The 6,597-nt window shown below is 44.8% G+C and overlaps 1 pseudogene; it reads left to right on the forward strand.

Annotated features, from left to right (window-relative positions):
• Positions 1–247: 247 nt before the first annotated feature.
• On the forward strand, positions 248–2,645 carry LOC106562173 (UDP-glucuronosyltransferase 2C1-like; annotated as a pseudogene).
• Positions 2,646–6,597: the final 3,952 nt, after the last annotated feature.

The following is a 6,597-nucleotide window of genomic DNA, read 5'->3' on the forward strand; positions in this document are numbered from 1 at the left end:
GATCTTATACGTTTTGTTCTGTGTGATCATTTTAATCAGCTAACGTCATTGTTTGTGAATTTTGAAGAATTTATGTTATTAAAAAAGCACATAAAGGCTTCATCATTCATGAAGGTAAAGTTAACTGACTGTTATTATCTCATAGATCAAAGCGTATAAGATCTGTTAAGCCAGTGTTAACCTCAGTCCTTATTTTCAACTTTTATTCCAAAACCTTATTCTTTCCCCATTCATTGTTCCCATTGGGATGGCTGAACGAACCAGAGGTAAGTAATTTCCGGGTTTTAGGATTACAAACTGGCAAGCTCTATGGCGTTTCCCATGCTAAAATTGGATTTGGGTAATAGAGTTCTCTATCTATCTCTATGCTACGAACACACCCAGAACGCGCTTCGATGCAATTACGCAACATTTTTGAGTGGTAAGGCTAAAGTGAAGTCGGGGAAGGTTCATCTGCAACAACTGAAAGTCGGACAGTAAAATAGTTTTCCAACAGCAAGGTGCAGATCAGCATGGCAGTTGCCATTATAAACGTTTTTCTTTATAATGTTGAAATAAAATGTCTCCAACCCCCATATCACAAATTGAAATCATATGTATGTACATTGTAGGCCTACAATCAATGGAGAGAGCCTCAAATATCATTATTTTGTATATACCCACTGTTTGGCATGAATAGCGGCAAAGTTGCCTGTTTTAGTCATGTTTGCTGTGGGTCAAACAAAAACATCCCAATGAGTGGTTGATAATAGAGCCTCCCACAATAGAGGAGATGGCTGCAGGATGAGGTTGGTGAAGAGCAACTGCAGAAACTTGCGGTCAAAACTTGTTATCCCTATAATGCAATAAGGCGGTGACCGACTTGACAAAAGTGATCCGCTCGAACGCGCCCATTCCCTATATTGACATGGATCCTGTCTTGAAAAACCTGAGCGTTTGAAAATTGCGGGTGGGGCAACGTGGATGTCTAGAGACCAAACTATACTGACTTCACCTTTCCGCTCTGGTTTCCGAGATTATTACAAATACCTACGAACTGATTTACAGCCATAATAGGCTTTCAAATAGTCTTAATTTCAAATTATTTTGGATGAAAACTGGAACGTAAGCCTACAGTTAAATTAATTTCGAATGTATGGATTCTGTCAAGACAGATAATTTATTTCGGAGCTACTGTCAAATATAATACAATGTTAACGTGTATCCTAACATTATGATGTAAAATAAGTATGAATTGGTTCTGACAGACCCATTAAATGGGGGAGGCATTGTGCTAGCGCACTATTTAAATGTGCCCCTTGTTTTCAATGTTAGATGGACTATAGGTGGTGAGGGTCATTTTGTTATTGCTCCCTCTCCGCTATCTTATGTTCCATTTCCAGTTGCAGAGTTAACAGACAAGATGAGTTTTTTCAGAGGGTCCGTAACTTCCTTGTTTATATTATCAGACAGTATCTGTACAGACAGACAGTGGGACCTCATTATTCTGCTTTGGTTAGTCGTTACTTTGCTCCTGAGGTCGACTACTTCTCATTGTTTCAAGCTGCTGATTTATTGCTCATGAGAGTTGACTTTGTGTTTGAGTTCCCTTGTCCCACCATGCCTAATGTTATATATATGGAAGGGTTCCAATGTAAACCTGCCAAGCCTCTTCCCCAAGAACTAGAGGAGTTTGTTCAGAGTTCTGGGGTGAATGGAGTCATTATCATGTCTTTGGGGACTTTAATTGGGCAGCTTCCACATGATATAGCTGATGCGATACCTGCTGTTTTTGCCCAACTGCCTCAGAAGGTAATCTGGAGGTACAAAGGAGATAGGCCAGCTACTCTGGGTAACAATACCTTACTAGTTGACTGGATGCCTCAGGATGATCTTTTAGGACACCCTATGACAAGGCTGTTTGTAACTCACGAAGGAACAAATGGGATTTTCGAGGCTATCTACCACGGTGTTCCAATAGTAGGCCTTCCTCTGGTGTTCGACCAACCTGACAATCTTTCTAGAATGAAAGTGAAGGGTGTAGCAAAGGTTGTGGATTTAGCAACACTAGATAGAAACATATTCTCCCAGGCCTTACAGGAAGTTCTGAATGAGCCATCCTACAGGAGGAACATGCAGAGACTCTCCAGGCTACACAGGGACGTGCCAATGGAGCCCCTGGACACTGCCCTCTTCTGGATTGAGTTTGTCATGAGACACAAAGGTGCTGCTCACCTGCGTACAGAGTCCTACAGAATGCCCTGGTTCTCCTACCACTCTGTAGATGTAATGGTGTTTTTACTGGCAGTTGTATCATTTACTCTGCTGATTACTGTTGCCTTCATCAGGTGTTTATGCTTCAGGATGTGTAGTAGACAAAAAATTAAACATGAATTAAATTATTTGAGAAGGCCATTGTATATTGGCTTGAATAGAAAAATACCAATGACAAATACAGTACAGCCCGCTAGCTGTCTAGAGCATATCGGACTGTTAGCTAATAGGCCCATCGGCCAATTTCTCGGGCCACTATACCTATTTTGCCAATTGGCCTGGGCCTTTTACTCAACGAAGCCCTGCTTATCCATCACGACTGGACTACCGCTGTTATCTGCCCAGGTTTTTTTTTTTCCCCCAACAGGCCCCTTCGTCGCGACGTCCACTGAATGCCCATCTGCTAGTTTGCTAGCCGTGGCCCGCTAGCTGTCTAGAGCATATTGGACTGTTAGCTGAATAGATCCATCGGCCAATTTCTTGGGCCACTATACCTATTTTGCCAATTGGACTTGGACCCCTCTGCGACTCGGGCGATCCCTACTAATCCATCATGACTGGTCTATCAACGTCACCGCACGAGGAGGCTAAAACAGACTTTTCTCTGTCGTGACATCCCTCTAAGGCCCTTCTGCTAGCTTGCTAGCCCCGGCCTGCTAGCTGTCTGAATCGCCGTGTCTCCAGCCAGCCCAACCACTCACTGGACCCCTATGATCACTCGGCTATGCATGCCTCTCCCTAATATCAATATGCCTTGTTCATTACTGTCCTGGTTAGTGATTGTCTTATTTCACTGTAGAGCCTCTAGCCCTGCTCAATATGCCTTAACCAACCATTTAGTTCCACCTCCCACATATGCGGTGACATCACCTGGTTTCCATGTCTCTAGAGACAATATCTCTCCGAATCATTACTCAATGCCTAGGTTTACCTCCAATGTACTCACATCCTACCATACCTTTGTCTGTACATTATGCCTTGAATCTATTCTATTGCGCCCAGAAACCTGCTCCTTTTACTCTCTGTTCCGAACGTACTAGACGACCAGTTCTTATGCCTTTAGCTGTACCCTTATCTTACCCCTCCTCTGTTTCACTGGTGATGTAGAGGTTAACCCAGGCCCTGCAGTGCCTAGCTCCACTCCTATTCCCCAGGTGCTCTCATTTGTTGACTTCTGTAACCGTAAAAGCCTTGGTTTCATGCACGTTAGCATTAGAAGCCTCCTCCCTAAGTTTGTTTTATTCACTGCTTTAACATACTCTGCCAACCCTGATGTCCTAGCCGTGTCTGAATCCTGGCTTAGGAAGACCACCAAAACCCCTAAAATGTCCATCCCTAACTATAACATTTTCCAACAAGATAGAACTGCCAAAGGGGGGCAGGGTGTTGCAATCTACTGCAGAGATAACCTGCAGAGTTCTGTCTTACTATCCAGGTCTGTACCCAAACAATTCAAGCTTCTACTTTTAAAAATCCACCTTTCCAGAAACAAGTCTCTCACCGTTGCCACTTGCTATAGACCACCCTCTGCCCCCAGCTGTGCCCTGGACACTGTATGTGAATTGATTGCCCCCCATCTATCTTCAGAGTTTGTGGTGCTAGGTGACCTAAACTGGGACATACTTAACACACCGGCCATCCTACAATCTAAGCTTGATGCCCTCAATCTCACACAAATTATCAATGAACCCACCAGGTACCACCCCAAATCCGTAAATGCAGGCACCCTTATAGATATCATCCTAACCAACTTGCCCTCCAAATACACCTCTGCTGTTTTCAACCAAGATCTCACTGCCTCATTGCCTGCATCCGTAATGGGTCTGCGGTCAAACGACCACCCCTCATCACTGTCAAACGCTCCCTAAAACACTTCAACGAGCAGGCCTTTCTAATCAACCTGGCCCGGGTATCCTGGAAGGATATTGACCTCATCCCGTCAGTAGAGGATTCCTGGTTATTCTTTAAAAGTGCCTTCCTCACCATCTTAAATAAGCATGCCCCATTCAAAAAATGTTGAACAAGGAACAGATATAGCCCCTGGTTCTCTCCAGACCTGACTGCCCTTGACCAGCACAAAAACATCCTGTGGCGTTCTGCATTAGCATCGAATAGTCCCCGTGATATTCAACTTTTCAGGGAAGTTAGGAACTAATATACAGAGGCAGTTAGGAAAGCTAAGGCTAGCTTTTTCAAACAGAACTTTGCATCCTGTAGCACAAACTCAAAAAAGTTCCGGGACACTGAGAATAAGAGTACCTCCTCCCAGCTGCCCACTGCACTGAGGCTAGGAAACACTGTCACTACCGATAAATCCACTAGAATTGAGAATTCCAATAAGCATTTTTCTATGGCTGGCCATGCTTTCCACCTGGCTACCCCTACCCCGGTCAACAGCCCTGCACCCCCCACAGCAACTCGCCCAAGCCTCCCCCATTTCTCCTTCACCCAAATCCAGATAGCTGATGTTCTGAAAGAGCTGCAAAATCTGGACCCCTACAAATCAGCCAGGCTAGACAATCTGGACCCTCTCTTTATAAAATGACCTGCCGAAATTGTTGCAACCCCTATTACTAGCCTGTTCAACCTCTCTTTCGTATCGTCTGAGATTCCCAAAGATTGGAAAGCTGCCTCGGTCATCCCCCTCTTCAAAGGGGGAGACACTCTAGAACCAAACTGCTACAGACCTATATCTATCCTACCCTGTCTTTCTAAGGTCTTCGAAAGCCAAGTTAACAAACAGATTACCGACCATTTCGAATCCCACCGTACCTTCTCCACTATGCAATCTGGTTTCAGAGCTGGTCATGGGTGCACCTCAGCCACGCTCAAGGTCCTAAACGATATCATAACGCCATCGATAAGAGAAATTACTGTGCAGCCGTATTCATCGACCTGGCCAAGGCTTTCGACTCTGTCAATCACCACATTCCTATGGGCAGACTCAACAGCCTTCGTTTCTCAAAATATTGCCTCGCCTGGTTCACCAACTACTTCTCTGATAGAGTTCAGTGTGTCAAATCGGAGGGCATGTTGTCCGGACCTCTGGCAGTCTATGGGGGTGCCACAGGGTTCAATTCTCAGGCCGACTCTTCTCTGTATACATCAATGATGTCGCTCTTGCTGCTGGTGATTCTCTGATCCACCGCTACGCAGACGACACCATTCTGTATACCTCTGGCCCTTCTTTGTACACTGTGTTAACTAACCTCCAGACGAGCTTCAATGCCAACTCTCCTTCCGTGGCCTCCGACTGCTCTTAAATGCAAGTAAAACTAAATGCATGCTATTCAATCGATTGCTGCCCGCACCTGCCCGCCCGTCCAGCATCACTACTCTGGACGGTTCTGACTTAGAATATGTGGACAACTACAAATACCTAGGTGTCTGGTTAGACTGTAAACTCTCCTTCCAGACTCACATTAAGCATCTCCAATCAAAAATTAAATCTGGAATCGGCTTCCTATTTCGCAACAAAGCATCCTTCACTCATGCTGCCAAACATATCCTCGTAAAACTGACCATCCTACCGATCCTCGACTTAGGCGATGTCATTTACAAAATAGCCTCCAACACTCTACTCAACAAATTGGATGCAGTCTATCACAGTGCCATCCGTTTTGTCACTAAAGCCCCATATACTACCCACCAGTGCAACCTGTACGCTCTCGTTGGCTGGCCCTCGCTTCATACTCGTCGCCAAGCCCACTGGCTCCAGGTCATCTACAAGTCTCTGCTAGGTAAAGCCCCAGCTTATCTCAGCTCACTGGTCACCATAGCAGCACCCACCCGTAGCACACGCTCCAGCAGGTGAGGGAAAACAGTATTTGATCCCTTGCTGATTTTGTACATTTGCCCACTGACAAAGAAATGATCAGTCTATAATTTTAATGGTAGGTTTATTTGAACAGTGAGAGACAGAATAACAACAAAAAAATCCAGAAAAACACATGTCAAAAATGTTATAAATTGATTTACATTTTAATGAGGGAAATAAGTATTTGACCCCTCTGCAAAACATGACTTAGTACTTGGTGGCAAAACCCTTGTTGGCAATCAGAGGTCAGACGTTTCTTGTAGTTGGCCACCAGGTTTGCACACATCTCAGGAGGGATTTTGTCCCACTCCTCTTTGAAGATCTTCTCCAAGTCATTAAGGTTTCGAGGCCGACGTTTGGCAACTCGAACCTTCAGCTCCCTCCACAGATTTTCTATGGGATTAAGGTCTGGAGACTGGCTAGGCCACTCCAGGACCTTAATGTGCTTCTTCTTGAGCCACTCCTTTGTTGCCTTGGCCGTGTGTTTTTGGTCATTGTCATGCTGGAATACCCATCCACAACCCATT

Source organism: Salmo salar, chromosome ssa11 (assembly GCF_905237065.1).
Source record: "Salmo salar chromosome ssa11, Ssal_v3.1, whole genome shotgun sequence".
Taxonomy (NCBI): domain Eukaryota; kingdom Metazoa; phylum Chordata; class Actinopteri; order Salmoniformes; family Salmonidae; genus Salmo; species Salmo salar.